Here is a 14,558-nt window from a genome sequence, read left to right as displayed (position 1 = left end):
CGAATTTGATTTGGGCATTTCTGTCTAATTTTTCCCCTATTTGCCTCTGATGCATATCCAACCCTCAATTTTTTGTTTCGATATGGACTCCTTCTGATGGGGTTCATGTGGTTGGTTGGTTCTATTGGAGTTTTTGGCACAAGAGCCTGTATGGGCTATTCTATGCCAGGATTCATGTGGATTACTTTGGGAACAATTGTGCTCCATGGGCGGATCCAGGGAGGGAGCCATGGCCCCTACCAAGAAAATTTCAAGAATAGTTAATTTTTTTTTTTTTTTTTTTGAGCAAAAATGCAAAACATTTCCCCTACAATGCGTACAAATTCTAACAATAAGGAAAGCAATGAGAGGGGGGCTATGGCCGCCATGTAACAGTTTCAAAAATAGTTAAAAACTTTTTTTAGAGCTAAATATAAAAAAAAATCCAGCCGGCTGGTGGCGTGATGGTTTGGCGCTGGCCTTCTACGCCTGGGGACCCAGGTTCTGACCTGGGCGGTCAGTCGGTGGATTTTCGAGATGCAGAAAATCTTTTGCCCCCATCGGTTGTATGATTATGCGGCATGTAAAAGATTCCTTGGGTACTCGTTTGGCTTAGTATATCCCTCGGCTAAATTAAATTCCCAGTGCAATTTCGGGTCAAATGAGAACCCAGGTGCCACCATCTGGTGGAAACTGGGTGTCAAAAACACTACTGTGTCATGCATTGGTGCCTTAATGGTGACACACGAAAGACTGATACATTGTTGGGGAGCGCACTAGGTCTGGTTATGGCCCAGACGCCTCTTAAGGTGGGTCTCTTATACAGCCCCATTGGAAAGAAAAAATATATGTGTATAAAAATCCTTATTATTCTTCGAAGTCTAACAAGAGTATAAAAACAACGCTGGGAAGCCATAAAATCACACTGAGGAAGTTTCTTTCAAGTATAGTTTTTTAACCCCTCTTTCCTAGCTTAAATTGAAAACAAACTTCATTGTAATTTATGTGAAGTCTAACAAGAATGGAAACAATGCCAGAGGGAGCATGGCCACCCCACAAAAATTTGAAAAATATCAAGTGTGTACTAAATAGTTGGGTTCATTTAGCTTAATGGGCTCGTCTTGTTAGATGTGTTTACTTTCCCCATGGAGGAAAGAAAAGGAATATGTGTTAGTAAGTGTCCAATAAAAAGTTATACATTTAATGATTGCGTATTAAGTTAAAGTTAGATTTAAGTTTTAACCTGGCTTTCTGCAGTGCTATATAATTATTCTCCATTCCCTTTTTAATATGGGACCCTCCAAACCGTTCCTCTTCCTCTTGTTAATATTACCAAAGATCGTCTACAAACCACGTTTTAAAAAGTAACTTGCAAAAGTTTCTAGGGGAGGGTCCCCCACCTCTCCTTTTCGTCAACATTATTCAAGATTTTTCTGAATTTTGTTTTAAGCTCTTGAGTTCAAAATGTTTCCGGGGGAGAACTCCTCCCTTGCTAACATCAATGAAAGTCTTCAAAAATTACTTTTCTGGAGCTTCAATTTCGAAAAATTGCTGATCCTCTAAAAGTTACTCATGTGAATCATGGATTGTCTACATTTGCAATTTAAAGAGTTAAATTTTGAAAAAGTTTTGGGAGTGGACCTCAGAATCTCTTCAACCCTTAACCTTAACAAATATAGTCTAGAATGCGTTTTTAAGACTATAAATTAGTAAAATTTCCTTTGATGGGCCTTTTAATCTCTCCTCCCCTTAACATCACCAAAAATCGTCTAAAACAGCCTACAATTTCGGAGGAGCGCTTCAAACCTCTTCTCCTCTACCATTACCAAAGATCCTTAGAATGCATCTTTAAGACTGCAAATTGCAAGAATTTCTTGGTGTGGGCCCTCTAATTTCTCCTCCACGTATCATCACGAAAAGATCGTATTAAACTGCATTTTTGGCTCTACAATGGCAAAAAAAAAAAAAAAAATCCTCCGGAGAAACCCCGAACCTCCCTCTTCTTAACATTATTGAAGATATAATGTTTGCGTTTTTAAGGTTTCAATTTCGAAAAATGGGCGGGGGGAGGGTTGCAACCCAGCCCTTAATATTACGAAAGACAGTTAAAATGCATTTCTAAGATTATAAATCAGAAAATTTTTCGAAGATGGGCCCTAAAATCTCTCCTCCCTCTAACATCATCAAAGATCGTCTAAAACTGCATTTTTAGAGCTACTATTTCGAAAAATAGATAGGGGAGCGCCACCGAAAATCTTCTCCTCTAACATACCAAAGATCGTCTAAAATGCGTTTTTAAGACTATAAATTCTAAAATTTTCCGGGGAAGAAACCCCCGGGCCCCCTTTACTTCGGAGTTAATATTATACTTACAGTTTGTTCATATTGGCTTCCTCTTTAAACAGAAATCCTATACAGTCGTCTCAGAACACAGTACTGATTTCATCAACACCACTTTGAGACGACACACGTTTGTTAAGAAAGGAGGAAAATAATTGAGAAGGTTACAGCCTTTATGTTTAAGTTGCGTCGCCTAGTTTTCACTAGGCGACGCAAAATTAAATGCTCTTCCATTAATTCCATTAAAAATGCTCTAGTTGAAGGTGGGCTACATTAATATTTAAAATTCAAAAATTTTCCAAAGCATCGTATTTTTCCAAATGGCCCCTTCTGAGAATTCTGTCTGGATCCGCCTTTGCTATGCTCAAAGGTCAGAAAGTTAATTAGAAAAGTAATTAAACTGAAATGCATCCTCACGAAGCTTAATCAACTTTATTGCGAATCACTAACTGAATCCTTTAAGACATATGGAACCTTATGAATGTACTATATTGAATACATTTGCAGCTTTCATCAAAAAGAAATGTGCTCCTCCTACAGGGTTAAATCCAGACCCGAAATTGGTCCGCTTTTCGACCTCTTCACAAAATTCCACGCCAGACCGTTTATCTTCTTATTTCAGCTACATATGAAACATAGTCGCCATATTTGGTCCTTCACAAGATGAATCAGACAAGATGTTTAATTGCATAAGTTTATGAGAACAAAGCAGGATTGGACGTTTATTTAATTGCAAACTAATGAAAATAACACAAAATGAACTTTAAATCGGTTATTTTTCTCTCTCTTTTTTTTTATTATTTATTTATTTATTTATTTGTAAAATTTCATCTTATCCTCACTGCTTTGGAAGCTAATGTTCAAAATTTCGACTACATAGTGGTTTCATTAAGATTTATTATTTTTTTAATTATTTTTATACTACTTAGTAGTTAAGATCTAGATCTTAATGATTGGTGTAGTTGCCATTTTTGGTCATTCCCAAGATGGAAGTAGACAAGACTTTTTAAGTGCTAAGTCTTCAAAAATGGAATTAGTTTACTTCTATGCAAAATGTGACGCTTTTTTTTTTTTTTTTTTTTGTTTAGGGGGGGGGGGGGGGGGTAACTTTTATTTTCTTGAAAAATTGAAAATTCTATTCCTTCAAATTTTATTTTCAGAATATTATTTTATCCTCATTGTTTTAGACGCTAATGTATTGAAGGCTGACAATTTCATCTATATTGTCGTTTTTTTGAGGATTTGAATTGTTTATAATTACTTTTATGCAAAAAAATTCAAAAATCTGTTATCTTAAATTTTTCGCATAGTCGCCATGTTTGGTCATTCTCAAGGTCGAAGTAGACAAGACTATTAACTGATTAAGTTTCCAAAAACAGAATTAGATGCTTATCTCAACTCAAACTGTTGAAAATAACATAAAATGTGTCATTATTATTATTATTATTATTTAATAAGTTAGTTTCTTGGAAAGGGAAATTTTTCTGTACCAGTTGCATATGATCCTCATTCCTTTGGAGACTTTGCTATGAACAAAAATAAACTATTTTATCTATTTTATCTAAAATGCAGTTTCCTGCTGACTTCTCTTTTATTTATTTTGAAACAATTCAAAAACCTATTTTAACTCGAATTTTCCAAAATGCATGTTTTATCTTTCAGTTATTCTCTTTTAGCATTTGCTAGGTTCTATTCATTTATTTTTTATAAAACAAATGAATAGAACCCCCCATGAATAGAACAATGAATAAAACCCCCTCCCCCCTCCATGGGCGCCCATTTGCGAAATTTTAAGGGGGTCTCAGATATTTTTCCCATATTTTAGCAGGATATTTTCCTCGTGGAAACCAATTTCAGTTCTGATTAGAGTTATTAAAATATGACATTTTTAATAACTTTTTCATTGATGGCTGGAGAAGAAATATTTATACATTTTTGCAAAGAGAAAAGTACTAAAAGCAAGGAAGTTCTAATATCTAAAGGGGGGCTTGAGCCCCCACTTGCCCCCCCCCCCCCATATGAGCGCCCATGCCCCCTTCCTTTTTGTGCTTCAAAACTTGGTTTTTAGAATCATAAAAGCGCTCTCAACATTGAAGACTTATTTTGAACCAAGGCTTATAGTCTGTCGCTAAAATTTCAGCTGACTTATTTTGCTTTAGTGGCCAAATCTTTTAATTGAAATATATATTTTACAGGGTGTCCTTGCACCTGAAAAGTCATGGGAAATCATGGATTTCAACTATGGTCGAATTTGATAATGAAAAGTCAGGGATACAGCAAAACATGATCAAAAAAGTGTATCAGAGATTTTTTGGAAAAAAAATATATATACATTAAAATTTTTTCCCATGTATAGTTTCTTTCCAGGAAAAAAAAAAGGGAAATTAACGATTTGCTTTTACACAAAATGGGGACACCCCCCTCCCCCCCACGCACACACACACACAAAACCTGGATCTACCGCTGACCTATGCTAAGGAAATGAAAATTCTTATCTGCAAACTGCTATCCTTTAGATCGAAAGAATATATTTCGATGTCCACCGTGGCTGTAAGATAAAAGTTTCTTTTTGAATGCCGGAGGTCGTGAGTTCGATTCCCACTGAAGCTCTGGGCGTTATTTCCTTTCTTTCTCGGGTTGTCTTACATGTTAAAAATTTTTCTCGACTCTGAATAGTATGTGTCACTTTTGTTTGTTTCTTGATTTATTTTAAAAGGATGATGAAATAATATGAATATTATTTGTTGTTGAACATAATCTTTATGTTTAGTAATATGAACCTAGTCATAAAAGAATAGTATTCTTGCAGAAACAGGAGGGGTCCAAGGGGGTTTTCTGTAATTGTAGCTCTAAAAACTCGAAGATTCTAGACTATCCTAGTGATGGTGGAGGAGGTAAGGCTCAGTGCCCACTCCTCAAAAGTTTTCCAAAATTTGAAGTCTGTAAACCATGATTGCAAGTTCATTTTCAGTAATGTTGGGAAAAGGGATAGTGTTCAGAGGGATTCGTCCCTGCAGTAGGGTAGACCGGGACACGTTTACGCAGTGCCCTTTTTCCAAAACGAGTTATAACCGGAGAGCCAACAGTCATACCAGATTGATGCTGATCCCTAGCAAATATTCTCACAAGTTTTTGAGCCTCAGTCGAGCTTCGGTTTAGCATACGGATAGCAAAATCTGTTTTCTACCAAGTTAAGTAAATTTTGCTTTCAACGTTTTGAAGTTTATTGTGAATAAATAATGCTTCGTTAAAAACAAATAAATATATAAAAATTAGAATTAGCAGAATTTTATCCTTTTTTGAAAATTGTATTTGTATGGACAGAAAAGTTATTAAATTTTTTTGCAAATTAAAAATAAGTCCAAAGTTGCCGACGGGGCACGTTTACGCATTTTCATCGGGGCACATTTATGCACGTTCTAACTGTATCTTACTACTCTGTCTTACTTCAGAACAGTCCCCGGACGCTTTTTTCGCTCTGTACTGTTTCAAACCTTTAGTATTTTCAGGTTATTTAGGTTTGAAAATCACTATTCGTTTTTAATTAAGTAACAGATTTGTATCTTATAGCTTACAGTCATATAGTGTTGTCTTTATGTTTGTTTAGGTTTAGCTTTATACACTATTCAACCTGTAATAAATTTTCTTTATTTTAAAGATGGTAAGATATTACATTCAAAACACTAACAGAACCACGGGAAATGTCAAAATAATGAAAAGGCCTATCTATATTCCAAGTATTTCTCTCAATAGGCCTTCCACATCGTCACATATGGACTACCTCAACTGAGACCATTTGAAAAAGTAGGACCAAAGCTTAGGAACCAGAAAAGGGAAAAAAAGGAGAATACTCACAATCCTAACTGATACTCCGACTAAAGAAGCCTTCAGACAAGATCAGTTAGAAGCTACAAAAAAAAAAAAAAAAAAAAAAAAAAAAAAGACATAGTAGGAAAAACAAAACAAAAAGGAGAAATTATTTTAAAATTTACAAGTTTCTATTAAAGTGGATATAGAAGACATCAAAGAAAAAAGTGTAAAACCAAAACCTGCGACAGGGAAAAAGTTAGTACGCTCTGTAAAAAGGAAATTAGTAAACGATTCTGTTTATGAAGTATAAAATTATGCTTGCATCTATTGTTCGAAAGCACACAACCAATCTAAAAAAGGAAAAGACAGGATTCAATGTTTTAGATGTCAAAGCGTAGTCCCATGACAAGTATGCGAGAAGAAATACTTTATTTGTGTTAGTAAAATCTAACAGTGATAGAGAAGATGACTAAATAGGTTTTTTTTTTTTTTAATTACAAACACAAGCTGTTCCTAGGTTAAAACATAAAAATTAGAAAATTCATTGAAAAAACTGTAAACGTGCCCCGGTCTACACTATTTGGAAATTGAAGTTCCAAAAACGCAAGTTCAGATGAGCTTTGATGATAATAAAGGGATCGGGGACCTACCCTCGTTTTTTTTCTGACACTGATGTCCTGAAAAGAAATTTTAGACTATCTCTAGGATGCTGCAAGAAGGGGAGGGAGGTATTTTGTTTTGTAACACTATGCTATTCAGAGGAAAGTCGTACTTTTTTTTCTTTCTGGGGAAAAAAAAGGTTTCGGGTATTTCACTTTACTTATAATTTTTTTGGACCAGCTTTTCGGGGGTTTCCCGAATCCCCCCCCCCCTCATTACGTTACTGTACAGTAGGGTGCATCATTTGCCCAACTAGTCTCAAATTGTTTTGTCCCTAATTTAAAAATGTTCTCATACCACTACATAGTATTAATGTGAATTTTTATGAAAATCAAAATTGATTTAGGTATCCCACCTCAAGCAAAAAGTTTCTTTTTTAAGGTAAATGAACAATTATAACATCAAAAGTGACTCAAAGTGTAATAATGGGAAATCATTTTTAAATTACTTAATTTACATTGTACTTGTGTTAACTTCTCAACTGTTACCATTTTTTCAGTAACTTTCTATAACATCTTTTGTAACTGTAAGTTTAGGTTCACTATTTGTTTTCAACTTTCTACCATTTTCTTCTATCATACAACTGCTAATGCTAGTTCTTTACGTTTTCTTCTTGTTATTCTATGCATATGTGTTGTAAACCACTTAAATAAGTTGATCTATTCTGTTTTAATTCATAAGATCCATGAATTTTTGAAAGTAACATATTTTGAAATCTTTCAATAAACATGAGTAAATCAGCTGTTGTTGAATCAGTGACATTTTCTCCCCAAACAAAGCTTTGTTCATCTGTACAAAAGGTAAAAGTCAAAACCAGACAATCTTCAATTGTATTTGGACTTGGAACAACTCAAGAGGACTCGGAATTTAAGGGCTCACGTTTACCCACTAGCTTGCAAGTGCTTCGCTGCTTGATGTATCTGAGAAAGGTGCCGATCAGAATCTTACCAAATGGGAGTCTTCAAAACTTGTCTTGTCAAAAATATCTGATTTCTATGCAAAAGCAAACATTCCAATGACTACTAAACGTAAATCCTGTGAGAAAATACTAAAACTTCATGAAAATAACACAGCAATTCCTCTTCAAAGAAGAAATACAGCAAATTCCATTAATAAAGTAAAGAAAATGGAAGAAGAATTAGCTAAAACATTTTCATTATGGCCTAAAAATGTAGAATACCTTATAAAAAAATCCAGAAGATTTAGCTTTTCTTCAATCTATGAAAAGTGATCATCTAACAACCTTTGGCTCACTTGATAAAATATTACACCAAAACCTTAAGTGTCAGGAAATGCGTGAAATATCAAAAGCAGCATTTTGTGAAAAAATAGCCAAGGAAACAAGGAACTTCAATACAAGTTTTAATTCAGCTATTATTGATGAAATTGAAAGAGATGAAAATAGTGATACAAGTGATGAGACAGATTTATAATGCTCATAATACCAGAAATCATCATCGTACAACACGAACTGGTTCATATGCTTTTATTCCGCATGATACTATAAAACGACCTGATGTTATATCATTAGCAACACGTTTAAAATGACACCAGCACAGCAAGTTTCATACACTAAAATTTTAATAGCAGAAGCTGATGGTGAATCATCCAAAATTTCAGCATCATATGCAACAACAGACAGAGCAAGACAATCAAGTGTCAAAGACATAGTCAAAGCTTGTAAGGAGCAATGGAATGGTTTTGATTTTGCAACTTTGCACTGGGATTCTTAACTCTTACCAACTTTAACAAATCAAAATATTGCAGAAGAAAGGCTTGCAGTTATAGTGGGTAATTCATATGAAGTTAATCTTCTTGGTGTACCAGTATATCCAATAGGAACAGACAAAAAAAAAACGGAGTTTTCATTGCTAATTTAACAACTAATTTGCTAAATTCATGGAACTGTTCTGACTCAATAGTTAATATGTCGTTTGTCACAACTGCTTCTAATACAGGACATATAATTGCAGCATGTGTAGTTATTCAACAGCGTTTGGGTAAAGCTCTCCTGTGGTCAGCTAGCCGTCACCACATTGGAGAAATTATATTGTCACATGTGTTTGACGATTTAAAAATTGAAGCATCGAAGTCACCAGACATATTTGTTTAAAAGATTTCGCAAACATTATACATTACTGCAGTTTGTCGAAGAGAGTGACGCTGCTATACCTATAAATTTATCCAAATTTGATGACAGTTCATTCAGTGAGTCCGCAAGAATTGACGAGTGCAAAAACAATGTTATCAAATTAGCTAAATCAAATGTTGTGTTTTGCAGAGGTGACTACTTAGAATTTGTTCAACTTTGCTTTTTATTCTCAGTAAACGATCCAAATGAGATAACGGCAGCAGATTTTAAATGTCCAGCAGCTTTATATAAAGCAGATGGCAAAATTAATTTATTTAATCAAAATTTGCTTATTTCAACACCAAATCCAAGAACTACCAACTGGAACAATAGCTACGCATCAACAAGTTTTAAAATTTAGAAATTTTGTTAATTTTGTCACTTTGGTATATAGTTCATGGTGGATGATGTGCACTTTTGTCTTCGATGCACCGTGGAATGACTCGCAATTCTTTCATTTACTTATAAAATATAGTATTATTAATTCAGAAATTTCTGAAAGTGCAATTAATGCTTTTAAAAATCACCTGACAGAATAAATTGTACCTCTTGCACTATGGAATGATAAAGTGCCTGAAGCAGACCGACGTGCTCTTGCTGAAAGTATATTAGCCATTAGACCAGCTATCCTTTCTAATACAAAACACAGATTTGGTATGGGATTTGGAAAACCAGTTTCCAACAGAAATTCATTTTTCACCAACACTGTCTGATTTTGTTGGCATTGATTCCTCGTTTTTATTTTTAATTTTGAAGTTAGATTCAGAATTCAATGTAATATTATGAAATATACAATAAATTGGCTTCAATAAATCAAATAATATTTATCAACAATTAAATAAATGCAAAAAATTGCTTAATGTGTTATTTTTCTGAGTTTTCATAACTTTCAATTGTCAGGTGGCACACATAGATATTGTTCAAAGTGGGAAAAATTTCACACAAATTATTAATTTTGTATGTAGAACAAAAGTAGCTTAGGGACAAAGCATTTGTAAACGAAAAAAAAATTGATGGGGCGGATGATGCACCCTACTGTACAGGGGTGGAGAATCTGCGCCAATTTTCAATATCTTATACCTACTAGCTAAATACGCTCCAAAACTACGAGTTTAATGATTAAAAACATTCAATGAAAGAAATTGCAGTTACAATCATTTTTGATACGTAAAGCCGGAGACTAAATGAAAATAATTAGAGAATGAAATAAAAGGATTTTTTTTTTTTTTTTTTTTTTTTTTTTTTTTTTTTTTTTTTTTTTTTGCATTATTCAGAATTGCCTACTCCCCTACCTTGCTGCCGAATCTCCTACGCTAGTTCATTTCTCCCGATTTATTAATATTTTTAAATTAAGTTCTCGTGTTATTTATTTTTATTATTATTATTTTTTTTTAATTTAGCTTTCTAACAAAAGCGGGGGAATCCCTATATGTCTTCAAAACTGATTTTCATGCATAAATATATTAATTTTCGTCGTAAATTTTCATACATTTGTGAGCAAGAACGAGAGCGGAGCTCCTCAAGCAAATTTCACCCTGACATTGCTGTCGGGGGGGGGGGGGGGGGAGAATTTAAGCAGCTGCCCCCTCACCGTCAAAAGTGAAGAGGCTTTGCCCCTCCACTTTTTTAAAATTAAAATTACCGATCAATCGAAAGCTGATAAACTTCATAGATTCACGTATTCACAGAAAGAGGATTGACATAATAAATCTGTGTTTTATATTTTATCATGTTAAATCCTCATAGATATATATAGCGAATTCACTGATCGAGTAACGCTCCTGACGTTATCAACAATGAAACTCGCTCCACGGCATGATAATTTGATAATATTTTTTGGCGAAGTTTGACATGCAGGGAAATGTTTTATTTTGGCAAGGCTGAACTGGATCCGGTAACTTAGCTGTTTTACTGATAAGACTCATTTTGAGAGAATGAAGAAACGTAAAAGTGGTCAACAATGAACGCTAACTACTGGGTGGGGGTTAAGGGTTAATCCACTTTAGGAATTACAGTTAAAATTTCAACGATCGAAATATCACCAAACAAGCAACTGATTCGTACAAATGAAAAAGCAATTTTCACCCATCATACCTTGAAGGGCGATTTTCTACTTATTTTATAAAAATTATAATTAAGCTTTGAATCGGAAGAAAGGTGTCCACTGCTGCCATTTTCCCCGTTTTTTGAGGCCGTGTCTCGATTTTTTTTTTCAAGAGAAGGTCCTTTAATTAATAACAACGTTAATTTTTTTTTTATTTTTTTAAGTCAGCTTAAGGAGCACCTTCCACCTAACCTGCCCCCTTGCACCTCCTTTGAGACCCCCCCCCCTTTTTTGGTGCACCAGCCCCAGCCGCCTATGAGCCCTGACCGCAATAAGTAATTCAATTTATTTGACTTATTAAATGTCCTATTCTCAGAACCGTGTTTTAGTTTCTTTCAATCCTTGTCAGCTAGCTATTTTCAATGAAGGTTGTCGATCGTCGTTTCCTCCCCAATGCGATATCTTGGAATCGGAAACGCTCTTTCTCCGGAAGAATGCTCAGGATGTGTGCTTTCTAAAGTAGCTGCATCCAAAACACCTTCCATCCACACATAGCTTCCGGGGTTCATGAAAGTTATGTACGGTATTTATCTTTGCAGATGTAAATGGTCTAAGAATAATTATAGCAATTATAAGAACGTTTATTAAACTAGGGGCCTCTGCCCCCTGCTCGTTAACACTCACCAACCTCCGAAAATTGCTTTGCAATCTTATTTGATTCGCAAAGATTTAAATCGTCAAGTAGAAAGAAACAGATTAAAAACGCACTATGATCCAACCCTTTGAATCAAAAAGCACCCCTTCCCCAGAGGGAAAGGGGTGCTTTCAAAATAACTTGTACCAACTTGCAGAGCCGTAAAAGGGATAAGGGGCTCATGAGCATTGAAAAACTGCAGTTTTGTTCGTTTGAGAAGTTGCTTTCATATTCGTGGTCTCAAGTAATATATTCTGCTCTTTAGCTCGGGGCTTGAATTGAGTTGAGCCTAAGATTTTCCGTTAAAGTCGAAACTCTTAAAGTTTGTGAATAAGAAAGAAGAAACATGCGAATCGAAAAGACGTAACTATGGCAACGCCAAATAAAACATCAATAATTTTAATGGAGGTGAGATTATTCTAAATTGTTTTTTAACGGCTTGTAGCTTTTTTTCCATTGAAGAAAGATGTTTAGTTTTTCGACCATAGGTCGAGTTAGATCTGGAGTTAAAAAACCCGCTCTTTCAGTGATGTCAAAAAGAAAACTGTAGGACAATTCCTTTGCTTTTTATTGATAGATTTAATGAAGAAAGTAGTGCCTAAATTTTAGCAAAGCCTAAAAAGGGTGGAGCTAGAAACGCAGATAACTCCCGCCGTATTTAAGTTAGAGCATTGAAACAAATTGCGTAGAACGCGGAAAATTCCAACGATATCCCCTTTCCAATGATATGTAATATGCAAGTAATTATTCACCCCAATAATAGGCAATTTACGCGATTTTTGACTAATTTGATTAATTACAAAAAACTAATTCGAATTTCAAAAAATAAAACCCCAGGTGCACACCCCCGGGGCACGTCCGCCACAGACTTCCTTCCAGAATTTCTTTGAAACCTTACTTTTATTTACTATAAAGAGAAAAGAAATTTGATAAATGTAAAATGTCTTTTAATTCTAAAGACGATTTTTATTAGCTTGATTCGCACTAAAAAGTTGAAATGAAATAAAAATATAATTTCTTGATTACAACTCACAAAAATTGCAATTAATCTTAATATCTTTATATTTAGGTTAATTCTAAAGCAGTCAATAAAAATCAACGTCATCTCGTACCACAATTACTGTTAATGCGGCGCCCTAACTCGATCTAAGGCCCTGGGAGCCCCGGTGCCAACATATGTGACTGAAGCATGACTCTAACGTACCGTTATGCAGTCAAAATGCTGTGGATCAATATTAAGGGTGGCCATGTTCCGAATGTGATAGCACCCCATAGCATCACAGTTGGGTGTGGTGTGCCACTGAAAATCAAAAGCACTGTTTGAGAGTTCACGAGGAGTTCTTCATAAGCGTTCAAAAAGTTCACGAGGAGTTCTTCATAAGCGTTCAAAAATGTCAACATTGCCCAAAATTCGATTGATTAATTAGATTACCATTAAAGACGAACTGAGTCCACTCGGTTGCAGTCAAATCTCATCGAACTCGACACTACTCTAGTGTGCGACAATGTGAATGCCTTAATAAAGCCTTTGCTTTTCAGCGGCACACCGCAGTCACCGCCGGAGTGATGTTATTATATGGGGTGCTTTCGAATAAACACGGTCACCCTAATATTCATCCACATCACTAGCGGTGCGTTTGTATCATGCTTCTGTCACATGTGTCAAGGACGTAGCCAAGGGGGGGGGGGGGGGTCCATGGGGTCCGGACCCCCCCCCCCCCCCTTCCCGAAAGAACATTGTCTGCTTTTTCTCGGTTGTTGCACCTCACGTCAACAAAAATTTTCCAAAGAGAGAAATTTTATGAAACCCGGTATTTTCCCCTTAAATATTCCCATTAATCAGCAGTTTTCCCGCATCCGAGTCAATTCAGAACACGAGAACCTCGTGCAATAACTGCAGTTTCCCAGTTGCCGCCTGTCTTTTACTGTGTTGCGTACTGCGTCCGAAAACGAAGAATTTCCGTATTCTTTCAACCCAGCAGGGTTGTGACCTCGAAATTCGGCGCCTTTCCCTCAGTCCACCAGATTGCCATCGGCAAAGTAATTGTCAACAAACATTCCCCAGTCTCTTTGGGGTGGTTTTCTTTCTTTCTTTTTTTTTTTTTTTTTGTTTCGACTCCTTTCCCGTTTGGAATTGATTTCCTAGACACATGCTGCACGAAGGACATCCAGAGTGAGGTGCATCCCTGGTGAATCAGTAATTGAAATTCCTATTATTTTCTGTTTTAACACACAGTATCTTTCTACCACACACTTACAGGAAACATATCTTGAACGAAATTGTAATCAGAAGAAAATTAAGTTTACGCAAACTAGGTAAGTTGTAGTGTTTCCTTTTAAAGTTTTCTTAATAATACGAGCAATTTTATGTGTTAATTTGTTTTCCCATTTAAAAACTAAGTTCAGACAGCAACGAAAAAGAAATTCTACACATTTCGCGTGTCTGAGGATGAGAAAAAAATAAACATTAATTATTAATTAACTAATTTTTGTTCTTTATATTTTTGGTATGATTCATTTCAGATTTATTTTATATTTTGATTAATAATCCTATTTAAACTTTTAGTTTATTTTTAACAATAATAGATTAATTATCTCCCCGAAAGCTTACAACTTTTAAACTGTAATCCTGAAAAATTCTTTTTTTTTTTTTGAACATTTGTGTCTTATCTTTAGCACAAACTAGATTTTTACGGATGTTTTTCCACTCAATATTTAAACATGACCGTGAAACATATTAAATGTCCAAAAAGTATTTTTGTTTGAAGGTAAAATAAGTGAATAAATAAAATTTGAAGTTGTTGCAACGAAATTACTTTTCGCTGTATCAAAATTTTATAAAGCGAAGAATGAAACTGAAAATTACTCAAATATTTTACTGTGATCAGTTTATGAAATTG

The sequence above is a fragment of the Uloborus diversus genome, chromosome 7 (assembly GCF_026930045.1).
Source record: "Uloborus diversus isolate 005 chromosome 7, Udiv.v.3.1, whole genome shotgun sequence".
Lineage (NCBI taxonomy): Eukaryota > Metazoa > Arthropoda > Arachnida > Araneae > Uloboridae > Uloborus > Uloborus diversus.
This window is presented reverse-complemented; position numbering follows the sequence as displayed.